General features: G+C 38.3%; 1 long non-coding RNA gene across 2 annotated transcripts in view; it reads right to left on the bottom strand.

Annotated features, from left to right (window-relative positions):
• Positions 1–627: 627 nt before the first annotated feature.
• The window catches only part of LOC125086306 (uncharacterized), an 88325-nt gene continuing 69351 nt past the window's right edge, over positions 628–19601 (bottom strand). For both annotated transcript variants that reach the window (XR_007123147.1, XR_007123148.1), the window contains exon 4: positions 628–1361. This is a non-coding gene — a long non-coding RNA (uncharacterized LOC125086306). The remainder of the gene's footprint in view (positions 1362–19601) is intronic.

Raw genomic sequence — 19601 nt, 5'->3', positions numbered from 1 at the left:
CAAGCAGGGGGAGCAGTAGGCAGAGGGAGAAGCAAGCTCTCAGCTGAGAAGGGATTCCAATGTGGTACTTGATCCCGGGACTCTGGGATCATGACCTGAGCCGAAGGCAGATGTTTAACCAACTGAGCCACCCAGGCATCCCTGGTCTGACATTTCTCAGAAGTTTGCTTTTCATCTCTCTCCTCCCCAAAAAAACCATGCTAAGGAAGTGAGCTAAGAAAGCCAACCATTATGCATAAGGCAACGGTGTGATGTCCTTGCAGTGTGGAAAGCAGGATCCTCAGAAGGTCAGGACAGTACCCAGGGGCTATAAAAGCAAAGCTGAAACCAAAAGTTGGGTGATCAAGTGAAGGGAGAATGGAAAGGATGACTGTCAAAGAGGCAGCATAAAATCAGATGTTATCAAACTTTACCACAAGGAAAAGAAAGAAAAGTCGTGTCTGGATGACAAATGTCAAACTGTAATATCCAGAAAGAAATGGGGAAGAGATAAGTCATATGTTCTCATGTGAATATCTAGACGGTTCCCAGATATGCTTAGTGTAAGCAGGACCATGTGATCACTGAGTTCTTCCCTCTCTGCTTGGCAAAAAGGATGGAAGTCTTGTCTCCAATTTCCACCCGATTTCCCTTTCTGCAACAAGATAGCAAGGTGTTTATATCCAGGAGGGCAGGGGAAAAACCCTAAGAGTAAAAACAAACAGCCTATTTATTTGAAAAGCAGAAATGTAATTCTAGGGATTAAGCCATTTTGACTGCTAACAGAATACTTTTCCTGAACACTATGATGAAAAATGAGATGTAGAGAGAGTGATGCTTTAAACCTTGAGATTGTAGCCAATTCTCCTCTTTGGTAAGAATATTTTTTAAAGCAATGCTAATCTCCTTTTGTTTTAGGTCATCCCAAAAAGTTCCCACTGAAAATGTTGCTATCAGCAAAATGGCTTTCATTCTGTGACATTATTTCATTTCCACCTCAAACAGCGTACTGCAATTCATTTCTGGTACTAACCACCCCTCACGTTAACTGCGCAGTCCTTTACAAGATGGCTCCCACTTCAGATGGCAGTCATAGTTTCAGGGTCCTCCGGCTACTGGAATTTCTGATTATTTTGTTACAAATCTGGGGACTCATGACCCCCTCAGGTTTGATAATTCACTAGAAGGAATGACAGAACTCAGGAAAGTGCAGTATTTACTATCACAGTTTCATTATGAAGGCTATGGAGGACCAACTAAATGAAGAGACCAGAGGGTGAGTTGTGGAAGGGTCCCAAATGAAAAGCTTCTGTGCCTTCTCCTCATTGAATCAGGGCACATCACCGTCCGGCACATCAATGTGTTCACCAACATGGAATCTCCTGCGAGGGGCCACAAGAAAAAGCACATGGTTAGGTGTTTTAGGAGATGACCCTAGAAAGATGATTGAAGCCATACTATGGGTAGGGGTAGGAGGGGGCTCTAAATTCTGTGTCGAGGAGTTTGAATATTATTCTTCAGACAATGGAAAGCCACTGAAAATTTCTGAAGAGGAGCACTTCATTGTGCATTGGTACTTTCTCTTCTGTAGGTCTTCTGAGGGTTGAAGACAAAAATGAAACCAATTAGATTATTGAAATAATCCAGACCAAAAAAATGACAAGGAACCATGGTACTGAACAGTGCAGGAATACCAGAAAAGAGAACACACAAAATTCATGGATCATGGAGGCAGAAATAGGAGAGGTTGAAGATGATTCCCAAATCTCTAGCATATAGGAATAGGAGCATATAGGAATCTCTAGGCATATAGTATCACTGAAAGAAATGAGGAACTGTCCTAGTCTGCTCAGGCTGCTGTAATAAAATACCAGAAGCTGGAAGGCTTAAACAACAGACATTTATTTCTCATAGTTCTGGAGGCTTGGACGTCCAGGATTAAGGTGCCAGCCAATTCCATTCTGATGAGGCCAGTCTTCCTGGCTTGCAAACAGCTGTCTTCTTGTTGTGTCCTCACATGGAAGAGAGAGAAAGGAAGCAAGCTCTCTCATTCAGGAACAAAGAGTATCATTTCCCATATTCAAAAACCTGGCATCAAAATCACCCCAAGCATCCTCAACCATGATCCCCCATGCATCCCTGACTTGACTCCCGCATCTTTTTACAGCATCATTTCTTGTCACTCCTTTTTACTCTTCTCACTCAATCACATTGAGATACATATAATTCACAAACCGGTCACAGCACCTTAAGGTTCCTTGTTCTCACTCATGTTATTCCCTGTCTGGAATACTCTTTTGATATAGAAATTTTTTTCCTCTTAATAATGTCCATCTTCCAAAGTTCAGTTCCACGTGTCATCTGTTTATAAAGCTTCATGGGGACATATTTCACAGGCCTCCCTGGGTTGCCATCATAGGATAGAGTGTGTCACTCATCCATTATTCTGCCTTTCCCATGAGACTATCAGTCCTTGGCAGCTGGGATTCTGTTCATTCTGCTCTCTATCTCTAACACCTAATAGAATGTGGCATTTGAGTACAGCTAATTTTTTTTTAATTTCTTAAGTGTGTTCAGTTAATTAACTGAATTCTCAAAGCTCAAACTTTCGTGAGTGATTAATGTGCAAAACAACCCCTCAAGTGTTCTGCTTTTCTTTCCCATGTGCTGCACTTGTTATTTAAATGTCTGTTTGAAAGGACCAATGTCTAGACTGGCCAAAGTAGGCAAAAACAAAAATTCTAAATGTATTTCCTTTCAAGAAGCCTAATCTATTTTTTTTAAGATTTTTTTTTTTATTTGACAGAGAGATCACAAGAAGACAGTGAGAGGGAGAAGCAGGCTCCCCGCTGAGCAGAGAGCCTAACTCGGGGCTCGATCCCAGGACCCTGAGACCATGACCTGAGCTGAAGGCAGAGGCTTAACCCACTGAGCCACCCAGGCGCCACAAGAAGCCTAATATTTTTTAAAATAGATTCTGTCTCCAGTCCCTGGAGAACATAGAGGAATAAAGCATCTTTTCATGAATCACCTCACTAGGCTGATTCTTTGTGAAGAACATGGAAAATCTGTTTGAGGTGAAAATACTAGAAAATGAGAAATGGAAAAATTATATGGATATGGATAAATGAGCAAAGGATGCTGAACACTAAAAGAGATAATTCAAGTTTGGCACAAAAAACATAGATAAGCCATATTTCTGAAAGAGAATAAATATGATCAAAGCCTCTAGAAGGAAAGATGATTTGGGCAGAAAAATCTAGAAGATATTAAATTAGAAATATCATTTTGTTCAGATTGTACTGTATTTTCTTTGAGATTGTAAATTCCTAACCCTATGACTGTTTTTATTGAATACCCACAGTGAATGAGGCTTTGTTCAGCGAGATCTAACAAAACACCAGTGTAAATCATTCAGCCAGCATGGCCAAAGGATCACTATACCGATAATTAATCAGGCTTTCTGTTCATTCTCCTTTCTAGGTGTTAAAAGTTGGAAGTTTTATGTCTAATAAATTGAAATCTGCTGTATATCTGCTAGGTCACAAAGCATGCATTACAAAATAAAAACATGCCAAAACAAAACCATCGGCCACTTGCATTATTTCCTAAAGCATTTCCAAACACATCCAATCTAAAAATAGATTTTTAAAACAAGCTGTTATCAATTTAGAAAAGAAACAAAGTTAAACTCTCTATAATCTTGAGCAGAAATAAAAGGTTCATTAATTGTACAAACTGTAATTTAACAAAACCTCATTGTGGCATCTTGCTCAACATCCTGAAAACAAAAAATCTTCAGTACCTATAATAACAGCAAAATTAATAGCTTCAAAATGGGCTAATATACCAATAACCATACCAAAAAAAAATCCTACATAAACAAAAGATTTGCTGGGGCTAATTGAAATACTGAAAAAAATATCGTTCTTGAATAAGAATGATGAAATTGAGTGCTAAGAATTGAAAGAATCCTTATGGTTCCTGATTTGTCTGGGGATATGTGACAAGTTAAGACATCCTGATACATTTTAATATTTCTGAGAATTGTTTTCATATATTACAGTAGATCATAATTCAGGGTTTAATTCTGCAATCTAAAACCTAACATTTTTCAAACAGCTACTCTATGTATCAGGAACTAGGTGAATTAAAACAAAAGATCTGCTGTGGAGGAGCTCACACTCTAGTAGTGGAAACTGACATGTAACGAATTACAAAACTGAGGATCAACTGCAGTGATGAAAGTATTAGCCAAGAGAGGGATTCTCTCTCCCAGTTAAGTGGTCTAGAGACGCTAATGACTCTTCCAGAAGGATGACTTTAGATAGAAAAGCAGGCAGGGGCATTCCAAGAAGAGAGAACTAATGCTTTATCTCACAAATGATACTACATTCACTGACAGCAGAGACTGTCTTTACCCTCTTTATACAACTCAGAGTGTATCGTAAATTTTCAATGATCTTGGTTATTTTCCAAAGATAGTTCTGCTTGATGAAATTAGGTAATTTGGAATTTGAAAAATTGGAGGCATCAGATGGAAAAGGAGTCAATGGGACAATAAGTAAGGGAGAGAAATCTGAATGGGAAGTCATCAGGGAGGGAGGAAAACCATGAGAGACTCTTAACTATAAGAAACTGTAGGTGCTGGAAGGGAGGGGAGGTAGTGGGATGGAGTAAAAAAAAAAAAAAGGGGGGGAAGAAAAAGAAGAAGTAAAGTCTTCAGGCGCTTAGGTGTCTCAATCAGTTAACTATCTGCCTCTCAATCTCAGCTCATGTCTTGATCTTGGGGTCGTGAGTTCAACCCACACGTTGGGTGTAGAGCCTACTTTAAAAAACAAAAAGGTAGAATCTTCACAAAGCTAAAAATAAGTAATTAATATTCCTTAATAAGAAAAAATAATGTCAGATGTAGCTATAGGGTTGATAAATATAAGTCAGATGCCAAATACTCTGTTTCCAGGTTCACTGATTCAAGTGGCTCAGACCTCACAGTCACTAACTACCACCAGTACAATCGAACCGTGGGTCTCCTGAACCCAGAACGGAAAAGGAAGTTTTTAGGCTCTGGCTTATACTGGTTATAAGAGAAAAAAATATAAGAAGGTTCAAAATTATTTTAATCTTGAGTACAACTGAGAAATCTAGAGTGTTGTCACTGGAGAAAGGATTAAGAAAGACAACAAAATGAAAGAGATACGGAAATAAAGAAAACAAGAGAAGGAGGAAGGAAGAAAAAAATATTCTTGGAAATTTGAGAGAGCCACAGATATTCTACTACTAGGACCCAAATTAGAATAGTTTGATTCTAGAATAATCTCTATATGATGTCATCACTAATCGCCAAAGATTTGGGCTGTACATGCACATCAAAATGTGCAGAAATTCAGACAAGCCTCACCTTACTTTTTGAAAAGTGGAATTCTTCTCTTCTATTATTTACTATTTGAGATAGGTTTATTTTGATTTTCCAGTTTAATATGTGTATATGCTTCATTGAGATCAACTTCAACTGCCTCTACAGGTCAGCTATTATTCTTAATTTCTAACACCAAATCATCATCAGTCCGGGTAACAGATGTTATTGTCCAGGATGGATGAAGGGAACGAGGAGAGGTGGAGTCTCTGGATCCCCATGGAAGTTGAGAAAAAGCTCAGATTGCCCAAAAACATTAGGAATAGTCCTTAGTATGGGACCTTTGGTATAATTTACTACAATATAATACCTGTCAGATCAGGTACACTTGACGGCACTCAATAGTACAGAACAGTAATAGAGTTTTGTTCTGGGTTTGGTTTTTTGTAATTTTTTTTTTAGATATCTTATTTATTTATTTGAGAGTGAAAGAGCATGAGCAGGGGAAATGGGTAGAGGGAGAGGGAGAAACAGACTTCCCACTGAGGAGGGAGCACAATGTGGGTCTCGATTCCAGGACCCTGAGATCATGACCTAAGCCCAAAGCAGATGCTTAACCGACTGAGCCATCCAGGCACCCCTAGAGTAATAGAGTTTTAAAGCAGCAATTTTGGGTCTGTGAAAAAGTTTTATGACAGGTAGTCTCAAAAATGGTGAGGGAGCAGGGGTTGCCCAATGCCATTCAATAGTCGATCCACTTCTAATCTCTTCCCAAGTTGTTTTAATTGGGTCTTCATTGTTGTGAAAACAATCTGGCTCATATTTAAGTAGAGATTGCCTATTTTGTTGTTTTTTGTTTAAGTAACTATTATCATTAAATATGACTTTCCTTTAGATGTATTTTTTATTTTATAAATGTTGTGAACATTATGCAAGTTCAGGTTTATTTTATTCCTTCCCATTGTTCTGAGCAAAGTAATAGACTGGGAGTCGGGTCTTTGCAGGGATCTATTCATCAGATCATAGTTTATAGAATGGAAAAGAATAAACATGGATATTACTCTGATTTTTTATTACACTAATTAAGTCAACCAGGTAGTAAGTGTCAAAAAGAAAAATCTAGCTGTAGTCTCTTAAATATTCTTCATAGATCACTTCACTAAAACCAAATATCTTGTAAATGGGGTCCTCTTGCCCCAGAGATTTTTAGGCATGCCCTCCTCAAAGACGCCTGCATTCCATTAAAATATATATCTTAGGAGTGCCTGGGTCGCTCAGTCGTTAAATGTCTACCTTTGGCTCAGGTCATGATCCTAGGGTCCTGGGATCGAGCCCTGCTTCGGGCTCCCATCGGGCTCCCTGCTCAGCGAGAAGCCTGCTTCTCCCTCTCCCACTCCCCCTGCTTGTGTTCCCTCTCTCACTGTGTCTCTCTCTGTCAAATAAATAAATAAAATCTTTTTATTTAAATCAAGTATATATCTTAAATTTCCCAATTTTCACTCAACTCAATCAACAATCCATCAAAAACTATTAAAACTATCGATTGATTCCCAGGCACTATTCTAAATGATTTATCAAGAGCCCATTATCTTATAAACAGGTGAGGTGTGATGATTCTGAGTTCCCTGTGAGTGTTCCTTATCAGCCCTCCACAACAGGACAGTGATCACTGGGTACATTTCACATCCTGGTGACAATGCCACTGGAACTTCTTAAAGCAACAAGATGTTCCGGAGAAGATATGTTTGGACCAAGATAAGCCTAACATTTCTACATCTTCTGTAGATAGCTGTATTTGAACTAAGAAAGAGTGACATTCATTTTTGGACCTATACTTTCTTAGAGACTCAGAGGACTAATGTACAATTTTAAAGGTCAGTGGGACTTTTCTACTGAGAAAGTGGTCCATAAATCCTTGATTTAGTGTCACGGAGCTGACAGAGATCTTACGGATCACTCCAGCAAGTGCTTCCCATTTTCTGATGCTCAAACCCCTTTCACTGTACCCTGCTATCTTGAGAACTCCCTAAGATCCTAGGTCCTTGAATCTAGAACAGGGGAGGGACCTGGGTGGGCACAACCCCTTGGCCCAGTGACTCTTTGCCCCACAGAGATGAGAATAACCGAAAGAAGGCTAATACATTATTACTTAACTTTCTATTGATCTTTGTCAATCTGTTAGATGAACACTTAACCTCAGAAGTTTTAATTGACATTTCTATTATTATGAACAAAGTTCAACAAACATGACTTTATTTTAAAAGTAAATCATTCATAAGCCCAGGACTACTATTAGTTAATTTAGTCAACTCTAAATTACCTGAGATAATGGGTAGAGGTGGTCATTTTTTTTTTTGAATTGCCAAAAATGGTATACAATGATTTGATGTTAACTTACTTCATTAAAAATTTGCAATTGAACTTTTTTATCCAAAAATGTTTAAAAGAATACAAAAAACAAAAACAAAACAAAACTACATTTAGGAGCACTAGATAGCACATAAAATGCTTAATGAAAAAAAAATGGTCATAAATTCTGCTTTTTAATATATTACAACAGTACCTAAGTTAGGCAAAGACATAGTTCAGAGCAAATGTTCTTCCATCCCCTTTCCTTTTTTAGAGTCAAAGACATAAATAAATGGAGATATATGTTGTGTCATGAATTGGAGAATTCCGTACTTTTAAGATTAAAAAATCATATTTCTACATTCCATACATTCAGTGAAATCTCAATAAAAATCCCAGCAGGAATTTTTTTAAATTTTTTTTATTTTTTTATAAACATATAATGTATTATTAGCCCCAGGGGTACAGGTCTGTGAATCACCAGGTTTACACACTTCACAGCACTCACCATAGCACATACCCTCCCCAATGACCATAACCCCACCATCCTCTCCTGACCCCTCTTCCTCCAGCAACCCTCAGTTTGTTTTGTGAGATTAAGAGTCTCTTATGGTTTGTCTCCCTCCCGATCCCATTTTGTTTCATTTATTCTTTTCCTACCCCCCCACATTGCCTCTCAACTTCCTCATATCAGGGAGATCATATGGTATTTGTCTTTCTCTGATTGACTTATTTTGCTAAGCATAATACCCTCTAGTTTCATCTACGTCGTTGCAAATGGCAAGATTTCATTTCTTTTGATGGCCCCAGCAGGAATTTTTTATGGAAAACAACAAACTGATTATAAAATTTATGAAGAAAAGCAAAAAATTTAGAATAGCCAAAAAAGAGGACATATTTGGAGAACTGAACCTACCTGATTTCAAGACTTACTATAATACTACAGTAATTTAGACTGTGGCATTGATGAAAGGAACCATTATAGATTATTGGAAAATAACTAGACCCACATATATATTTCTTATATGAATATATATGAATTATTATATATTACTATATATTATGTGTATATATTTTTCTATATTAAATATATATTAATATATATTTATATTTATTATATATATTACATATATTTCATTCATATTTCTTATAAAAAAACACATATATTTCTCACTAAAGAATGGGATTGATCCCATTCTTTAGTAAGAAATTCAGGTGAAATACTAAATAATTATATTTTTATATTTTATCTCCTTTAAAAAAGCTTTTATATAACCTAATGGAAATGAATAACAATAATAAGAAGAAGAACCACCACCTCTAGAGCAGCTATAATGTTTCAGACCCTTTATTAATATCTTTGTCATACATCATGTTTAATCCCCTAAACAATCTGAAGATTGTTATTCCTCTGTTCCAGAGTAGGAAAAAAGTTCAAAAAGATGAAGCTACCCACAAGACTGGGAACTCATCCAGGGTCAAGGCTATGTCTGATGGATCTGGATAACCCCAGAATCAAACACCAGGCCTGACAAGCACTCAGGAAGTGTTGAGCACATGAATAAGACTGACCCCAATCACACATTGAGTAAATTGTGCCACTGGAATTCAATTAGGCCTGTCACAGTACACCCCTATTTAAAGACACTTAATGCTATTTAGAATAGACTCAAACTCCTTACCTTGAGCTACAAAAAACCCTTGGCAATCTGACACCCTGCCTGCCACTAGAGCTTAGGACCTTGTCATTAATTGCTGCTTCTGCCTATATTAACCCCCACTCTCCTCCCCCATCTATACTTGGCTCTATCCTTCTAGTCATTAGGATCTCTGTTTAAATACCACCTCCTTAGGCTTTCCCTGACCTGCCCCTCCCCTCCACCAGTATAAAATAGCCACCTAGTGACTTCCTATTATTTATAGTCCTGTTTTAATTTTTCTAGATTGTGCTTATCATGGTCCAACGTTTTTCTTATTTGCTTACTAATATACTTACCAACTTTCTCCTCTGCTAAATATGCTATATGAACACTCAAGGTTTACACTTTTCCACTTACAACTTCTAGATTTAAAATAACAATGAAAAATACAGAAGTTTGATTAGTTTAGTATACTCCTAAACTGGGAAAGCAAGGACCTCATCTATCTTCTTCACCACAATCTCCAGAAAATGGAAAGGCTCTGCCATATAGTGGGAATTCAGGGGAGAGACTGAATAAATGATCAATGTTTTATTTCATGCGGTGTTCCTATAGTCCTGCTTACAGGCCCAAATTGAAGAAATAAATTGTGCCACAACCTGTTACTCCAGATCTCTCTGAAATATTTGAGTAATTCCCTGTGTTCTGATACTTCTGTTGTCCATATGGTGCTCTGCCTCCCTTGTCTGGCAGCAGCTCCTAGTAACTAAAGCAAGTCGTAGAAAGTAACAGCTGCACCATTGATTCTGAGGTCACACCAGGGGTACCCCCAACAGGTGCCAAGTTTAAATATAGGCTGCAAGAAATGCTCTATTGCCAGTGAAAAGTGGGATCCCAGACAACTGTATAGCATTGGGACTCCACAGGACCAAGTGTCTCTTTAGGGACATTTCTGTTTGTATCAGCAGGCACAACCAAAACAGTTTCTCTTCCACAGATCATCACTTTGCTTCTTTTATCATAGTAGTAGGTAAAAGAAATTTCTTGGAATTCATGTAAATTGTATAGAAGTACTCTATCTTTCTACCCTGATTGACTTGAGAATCCCCCAAATGTCTCATTCTAACCCTAAATCCCCATAGCTTATACATGACCACTCTGCTAATTTTCTAATTTCCTGGTCTTGCTAATAATAGCTCACAAGCCAAAAAAAAAAGTTCTTTCATCTGTTGCAAAGTTTCCACAAAAATAGCCAAGCTTCCCTCAGAGCTGCTGTTGACAAAACCCATGCTGCCCGCTCTGCTTGGTTAAATGCTTATGGAACGTAAAATAAAATTTGAAGATGTTTCTCCACCTAAACTGTGAACGTATTTTTTTTTCCAGTGTTTGCCTGTATCCACCATTATTTGATGGTAAGTAGTGTACTTTTCAATCTGATACTGACTTGAAAAGAGAAAGCCCTTTGCAACTCAACAAACTAGATGGTTTGGAGGAATGGCACAGAGGCAATCCATGCAGAATCACACTGTCACACACAAAATAACCAAGGAAATAGCTTCTTCGAGTTTCCTTTGTAACACATTAGTCTTATATAGTCTCAGAATTGAAGGTTGAGGAATAGCAATGCCACATGAACCTGGAAGTTTAAAAATGAACTTTGTTGGGATGCCTTGGTGGTTCGGTCAGTTGGGCAACTGCCTTCAGCTCAGGTGGTCCTGGGATCGAGCCCCTCACTGGGCTCCCTGCTCAGCGGGGAGTCTGCTTCTCCCTCTGCCCGCTGCTCCCCCTGCTTGTGTGCACTCTCTCTCTCTCTGACAAATAAATAAATAAAATCTTTAAAAAAATAATAAAAAAATAAAAATGAACTTTGTTATTTAGTAACTTAAGTGACCTACTATAAGATAAAATGAAAAAATGAGGATACAAAATTATCTAAGTATTTTTCATTTAAAAAAAAGAAAAATGTGGTCATTCTAGGTATTTGAATAATGCATCACTTTTATTTTATTTTTTTCTACTTTTTTGTAATTAAATGAATTCTACAGTGAATATGTACTAGCTTACAATTTTCAATGGTATTTTTATTTTATTTTATTTTTTTTAAGATTGATTGATTGATTGAATGATTTGACAGAGAGAGACACAACAAGAGAGGGAACACAAGTAGGGAGAGTGGGAGAGGGAGAAGCAGGCTTCCTGTTGAGCAGGGAGTCCATGAGGGATCTTGATCCCAGGACTCCCGGATCATGACCTGAGCTGAAGGCAGACGCTTAATGACTGAGCCACCCAGGTGCCCCTTCAATAGTATTTTTAAATGCTTTAAGTATTTCAGTTCCGTGCTCACACATTCTGTAAGTATTAACATCATCGTTGTACAAATAAAAAAACTGCTCAGAGGTCATTTGTTTCAAAGTTTGAATATTCCTTATTTATTGTATTATATTTGTCAACTTTCCAATTAATCCCCCTGCCAACTCCACAGTGACATGTCAGAGAAAGGAAGTGGGGGTTATAGTAAAGGTTGAAGGAAGAAGAGAAACGGGGAAGTATATTTGTGATATTCATGATTTGGACCAATTTAGCGGAATCACTGATAAGTACCCATCACAGTCTTTTTAAGATCATCAGGGTGAGGCAGGAACTGTCCTAGGGATCAGAATGCTCCCAGCAGTTTGGTTTTGGTGATAAAAACTCCAGCCAGCTGCTCTAATATTAAAGAAAATCAAAAGGAACATACGTCACTGGCCGCCAGCTTACCGACAGCAGCCTACTATGATTCATTATTCTGGCAAGCGAATTAGAGATAGTAATGTTTTATTTAGAAGTTCTGTACCACTTAGCAATATGCGGAGGTCATGTTTCACAGGACTTCGCCAGGGGGACATCAAATGTATCCAAATCAGTAATGAATGATTCCTTTGATTTAAGCATATAATAAGAAAAATCATTTTTCCCTTTTTTTGTTGTTGTTGTTAGGTTTTATCTAGGAGCTGTAGCTGGAAAAATAAGAGCCGTAACATGTTTATTAAACTGATTCATCTATTTATATATCATATCCCACTAATTGCAAAACATTTCTAAATACAAATGTCAGTTCTTAAAGGAAATTATGAAATTCTTTACCACTATCCTCCACAAGGACTGGGAAAAAAATATGCAATAGCTACTGGCTTTGAGGAAAGACAGCCTTTTTAAATTTTTTTTCTTTCTTCTTTCTCATTCTCTCTCTGAGAAAAATATAGCTATATTAGGAATACACAGTGACATCAAAGCTTTGATCACCAGGAAATTCAGTAAGTATGTTACCTCGTTCTAATAAGGATATCCTGTAGCGGGTCTTCTATATAAGTGTGTGTGTGTATGTGTGTGTGTGTATCTCTATGTGTTTGTGGAGATCCTGTAATATCAGTTTCAAATGACTGACTTTTTTTACATTGCTGACTATAAAGAAAATATAAATGCTAAAAAATCTATCAGACTTTTTAGACAAAACTGCTAAATACCACAAATTTTTCTTCAATCAGGAATTATATCATGAAGTTCCACATAAATATTGTGATACTAATTCAAGTTACTTGATGCTACTTTGTGGCTATTTTATTAATATAACTATATATAATTTCTTTTTCTTTTCCTAAAAACAATCTGTGCTTATAAAAAATTCAAACAAAATAACGAAAGTAGAAAATCCCACCCTGCCAAATGATACTTGTCATTGACAATTTATGCTCATTTTGAATAGCAAATCTCTTTGAGACCACAAAGCCAAATTTAGTTAAAGATGGCATTTGAACACTGTTTCTATTGATTCAGCAGGTAGCCTGGAACACGTTGAGAACAGGTCATTTCTTGGTTACATGAAGCTATGAATTCTTCATCAATTCATTCATTCAACAAATATATATTTAAGTATTTGAAATCTCTCCCCAAGCTGTCTACTTACTGCTGCAATTTCATCATTAGAGATTCATCTGAGAGTAAGTAACTTTTTCCTAAAAAATAAGTTAATTTGTTACAGTAACATTTATTCAATAATTATGGTGCTAGGCTAAGCACTTTGCATATGGTATTTAATATTCACATTAACCCCATGGAGTAGGGACTATTTTTATTCCCATATTATGGCTGAGGAATCAAGGACCTACAGAGGCAAAGTGACTTGCTCAAAACAAGGTCAATGAGCTATAAAACTGAAGGTCAGTGAACTAGGATGAAAACCCCAGAGCCACCTCACTCCACAGCCTGCCATCTGAACTGCAGTTCCATATCCCTCCACAGTATAAGCTTTCTGTGGGGAGACAATGTTCCCAATTATTAACATTGTAATATAAATGAGTTGACTAGAGGGGTGCATGCAGTAATGATCCACCGTGGAAGAGGGTGGGGCGGGACACAGCAATATGATCAGCTGGAGGAAAATGATGGCATCGGACACCTTACCGGACAGGAGACTCCAAAGAGGAGGAAGGAAAAAGAGGTAAGAAATAATTCAAAGATTTAACCTATTTTACAATTACATCCATGTAGGGGCAAGTTGAATAACTCAGTGGCTTCTGTGTAAAATTCTCCTCATCTAAAAATTATTCATGTGAGTGGTATCGTATTCTTCCCCTACTTTATGCACAGTAGCAGATTACTGAGTGGTCAAGCCAATTATTAGTATGTTAATCAGGATAACAAGGATAATCTCATCAACCACATTTCTTTCCTTAACTTTTCAAGTATTTTACAGTATTTTAAAATCAATAATTTTGGAATACATTTTTTGTGGATACCAATTTTTTGTTCACAACTGTCTAGGCCAGATTATATAAGTTTCTGAAGAAAAACTAAAAGAGACAAATGTGAAAAATATTTCTGTCATGTGAATTGTTTAAAAATCTAGATCTGGGGGTGCCTGGGTGGCTCAGTGGGTTAAACCTCTGCCTTCGGCTCAGGTCACAATCCCAGGATCCTGGGATCGAGCCCCTCAACGGGCTCTCTGCTCAGCGGGGAGCCTGCTCCCCCACCCCACCCCCCACCCCCCGCCTACTTCTGATCTCTCTCTCTCTCTGTCAAATAAATAAATAAATAAATAAATAATCTATATCTGTGTTATCCAATGTAGTAGTCATAGTGACTATCTAAATTAAAAGTAAATCATATTAGAATTTAAATTCCACAGACACATTAGCCCCATTTCAAGTGGTCATTAGCCATATATGACTGGTGGCTACCGTATTGGAAGCCCAGATATAGAACATTTCCATTATCATAGAAATTTCTATTGGGCAATGCCAGTCTAGACATAAAGACCCAATGTAAGAGAGCATTGTATTTATATAGTTAATTAACCTGACGAAAAGAGCAAAATAATAAAATGAGTCAGTTTAAGAATAAGAAAAGAGACTTGACAATCAAAATTTGTTGAAGAAAAGAATAAAAAATGCTAAATAGTTGACAGTCATTAGGTAATATTATTAAAGTATAGTTTTAACATGTTATTAGTATGTACCATGTTATTAGTTGTTATACCTACTATGCTTACTGGAGTTGAAATCAGTAATATGAAAAGCAAAAAACAAAACAAGACATTTCAAACTCTGGAAATCATCTCAGTGGGTTAAGGAGACAAAGACCAAGTTGATTGTTAAAAGTTGAGATCCAGGGGCTCCTGGGTGGTGCAATCAGTTAAGCGTCTCCTTTGGCTCAGGTCATGATCCCAGGGTCCTGAGATTGAGCCCCTGAGTTGGGCTCCCTGCTCAAAGGGGAGCCTTCTTCTCCCTCTTCCTCTGACCCTCCCTGGTGCTCGTGCTCGCTCTCTCTCTATCCCCCACAATAAATAAATATAATCTTAAAAAAAAAAAAAAAGATGAGATCTAAAAGCTAGAATCAGGAAAGGAAAACTCCCATGAATGACAGTATGGAAAGAACTGGATAAATTAAAACAATCCCAATGATGTGATAATGAGAGAAATGAAAGAGGAAAACTGCTACAATTCATTGTGAAAAATGACTATGATTACATTTGGCAAGTGGGGTCCCAGTACAATTTGCTGCTGGTTACTTGATTCGTATGATATATTATGAATAAGGCAAATACATTATGAAAAGAAAGTTGCAGAGTATAAAATTTGCCTTATTCACTTTCGCACAACTATTACAAGGGAAGATCGGAGATGAAGAAAACACTGTTCCTGTCACCTAAGAACTTAAAATCTGGACACAGACTTATAACCACAAAGGCTCTTATTTCCTGGTCACCTCCTTGGTCAGGCAGGAGGCTGTGTTCTTCACACCATGATTTGTCACCCTCACACTATCTGTACAGCCCAGAGGCTCTGAGACTCGTTGACTCAACAGTGCATCACGTTCTAGAGGCAGAAGTACAAAATCACGTTATTCAAGCCATCCCTGATGTCTTGTGGTGAGTTACTTCTGTTCTTACCTAGTTTTATCTAGTTTTATGAACTTGCATAGGTATCAGAAACAACAGCCAAGAGGAGCAAGAGTTATTATACCTATGACAGTTCATAAGTTGAAAGTGTGTCAGTAGAGGAACTCTATTAACAACCCATTTCATCGATCAGAATTCTAAGACTCAAAGGGTTTACTTGCCTAACACCAAACAATGAGCTAGTGGAAAAGCCCTGGGGGAAGCTCTAGGTTTGCATGGTTGCAAAACCCAATCCCATTCTATGAGTTTTCCCTGGAGCCTCTCACCAACAGTATCACAAGACAGAATGAAGGAAGGTGACCCCGTCGTCTAATGGAAAGAGCAAATTTTGACTCCTGTTTTAAGCTGGGTTCCTCCAGAAGTGGATCCCAGGAAAAAGAATGTTGAGTGTTAGTGGTGTAATTTGGAAAGTGAATCCAGGAAGCTCTGCCAGTGCAGTAGGGAAATGCGATGAGGAGGGAAGGAGTCCACATAGCCTGCATTAAAGAGAAGATGATTTCTGTAACTGGAGAATAAATTCCACTGGCCACCTCTGGGAAATGGTTGGAGACCTGTTTTCAGAGGTTTATTTTACCCTAAAGAGGAAGCTGAAGCATTTATTCTTCAAACTCTCTCCCTTATTTGCTAAGGGCTACTCCCAGGGTGATTAACTCTCAAATCCTTTCTGGACTGCCCCAGGCATGGGCCAAAAAAAAAAAAAAACAGGCTTCAGTTCAGGGGGAGAGTCTCAGATGCTGGAAGGCGGAAGCCTTTGACACAGAAGAGCTGGTAGAGATGAGAACAGAAAGTGCCAAGAGATTATGGGGTATGCCTGGGACATGGACTACATCTCTACAATCTCGGACAAAGATAAGCTTGACTGATGACTCAGCAGCTACGTGCTTCATGACTTAGGGCAAACAAGGATCCCATCAAAGATCACACATTTTATTTGGCTGCTGTTATAGCTGTTATGTCTCCATCTACACATTTTGGCAAAAAGCCATGGGAGATGATCTGTACCTCACGTGGCATCACATCAGGAGGCTCACCGCGTCCAAATGTTCAATCATTAGTTATGCTAATTTCATCGGTGGATAAGATGTTTATGGATGGATCTCTCTGGCACTCGGATTCTTTTTTTATCAAGAGGGATACAAATAGTCCTATTGCTGGATTCCTATGAGAAGGAAATGACACAGTCGAAGCAGTTTGCCTGTGGATGCCCTTACTGTATTTGGAGTAAGGAATGTAATTCATAAATACAGTAAGTTACACTCACGAAAAGTATAATACACTTGGAATACGTACAGAAGGAACTACAGATGAATGTGTACTTAACAGCTTCCCAGAAAGACAGAATTTTAAACCAAGTTTTAAGAGCAGATGGAGAAGCATGTTCAAGTGTGAGTACAAAGGAGAGCAAATGCAAAGTACATAGTACAGAGAGTAGTATGGATTGGGAAAGATAGGAAAGCCAAGGTGGGGAAACTGTGATGAGGAGAGACTGGGGGAGGATTTAGGTATCACGGTTAGACTTTGGATTTTGTGTTGTAGATAATCAGAAGCCATTGAAGGTGAGATTTTTAAGAATCACTTGGCTTGTGTTTCAAGAATATAATGATGCCATAGATCTTTTATTTGCCCTTCAGGGTCCCTTCTCACTTTCTTCTACCTATTTCTCTGCCCCAAGAAGCCCCTATGTTTGGACCACATCAACAGGTTTTCTTGATTTCTCATTTCCATGTGTTTTTGATCCATGAGGACTCCCAACAGTATCAGAGAGGAGAGTGCAGTAAGTGTACTTCCCCTGTCTTCCCTCTTCGGCTTAACTTCAGGATGGCTCTGCCTCTCCACCCAAAACAAGAGTTCCTCTGAGAATGTGTTCTCCACAAGACCCTCTCATTCTTGATTACAATAAAGAGTCCCTCCCTCTTGAGCCTAGACCTAAAGAATCCTTCTGCTAGTGGCTTAGGGAAAGCCAAAACCAAAGCTTGGGTCTTGCCCATACCTCACCATACCTTTGTGCGTAGGCCCCTTTATTAAGTTCTCCTTGAATTCTCTCATTTGAGTTGTCATATGTTTCCTGCTACATATATTAATAGAACCAAAAATTACTCTGGGAAATAGACCCTCAAAATAAAAGTCTAGGATTGATTTGTTTATCCGTCTGAGGATCATAGAATGCAGTTTGGTTAATCTTACCAAGAGAGAACTTCTGTCTAGCCACAGTACTGGCAGAGAGAAAGGAGAACTGATAACGCAACATGTGGCAGAAGAAGGAAGCTCTGGTTACCAATCTATGCTGTATCCAGGTCCAGATGTAGGGACTGTATCAACTCCTGTTTGTGTTCCTTTTTATTTCTTTTGCCTTTTCTCCCCTTCTACCTTATGTGAAGAAACCCAGAAGTTACTAGTGTTTTAGTTCTGGACACAAGTAGACTGAATTGACATCACCCCATGATGATTCAGTAGCAGATAAGATTTCTTGTGTTCCCTATGATGGAGACAAAACCTTTTCCCACAAATAGAAAAGGATGCTAAGGGGTCAAAGGAATGATGGTACAAGATGTTCTATTTACCACTGCAGATCCAAGAGGCTGTTCCCAATGGGTTACACCTTTTGCCTCCTTTGCCTTCTAGGCTGCAGTTTGGTTCTCGCATGATCCTCACAGGAGATTTGACAAAAGGATGAGAGTGAGGGGAGGGCATGTATTCTGCTCGCATCCTGGGAGTTATCTCTGGCTGGTGCCCCTCATGACCAAAGGATGCACAGTTCCTGCCATGGAGAGTGCTAGAGACTGAATTGAGTCCCCACTCCCCAAATTTGTATGTTGAAGCTCCTACTGTACCTGGAGTAAGGAAGTAATTGAGGTTAAATGATGTCATAAGGGTAGAGTCCTGATCGATAGGATTCGTGTTCTTATAAGAAGAGATGTCAGAGAACCTGTTCTCTCATGAGCGCTCACTCTCTCTCCATCTCTGTCTTGCCTCTCCATGTCAGAACACAGTAAGAAGGAGGCCATCTGCAAGCCAGGAAGAGAGATTTTACCAGAAACAAAATTGGCTGACACCTTGATCTCAGACTTCCCAGCCTCTGGAACTGTGAGAAAATAAGTTTCTCTTTTTTAAATCACCCAGTCTATGGTATTTTGTTATGGCAGCTGAAGCTGACTAAGACAGTAGGTCTCTCAATAGGACCCTCTCTTTTCAGGCTTTTGTAACAAACCCCTGACTTGTCACTTGAGACTTGTGGACAATTAACAGCCCCACAGCTCCTCTCCATTTCCCTCATGTGCACACATTTTTATCAACAGTCTCTTTGTTTAGCCCTTCTTTTTTATCCTACTTTTAAGCATGCCATCTTTTTTCTGTAGGGCCTCTACTGACTCAATAACTCTAGATTTCATGTGAAAGATGAAATGAATAATGTGGGAAATTAAAGGCAGGGGGACTGGTTCAGGTCCTTTCTCTTCTAATAAGTATTTCCTGAGCACCTGCCTCGTTCCAGGCACCATTCTACAACAGGATAGGAGAGAGACAAAGTCCCTGTTTCCAGGAGTTTCCATTTCAGTATGGGAGATAAATAATAAATAAGTAAACAAATAAATGAGGCAATTTCAGGCCATAACCTGAGCCTTTCCAGAAGTACACAGTGTGATTAGATGGGAATAAAACGGTTGAGCATGCTTTAGATAGGTTGATCAAAAAGGCCTTGGAGAAGATGACAAAAAAGATTAAGAAGGTAAAATCAATAATACTTAATAAATGTTTACATATGAATTATGTAAATAATTTCATATTTACGAATTCAAATTACAAATAATTATTCAAATGAATTCATAATTATGAATTATGATAA

The sequence above is a fragment of the Lutra lutra genome, chromosome 15 (assembly GCF_902655055.1).
Source record: "Lutra lutra chromosome 15, mLutLut1.2, whole genome shotgun sequence".
NCBI classification, from domain to species: domain Eukaryota; kingdom Metazoa; phylum Chordata; class Mammalia; order Carnivora; family Mustelidae; genus Lutra; species Lutra lutra.
Note: the sequence above shows the minus strand (reverse complement) of the source record. Positions and strands in the feature narration are given on the sequence as shown.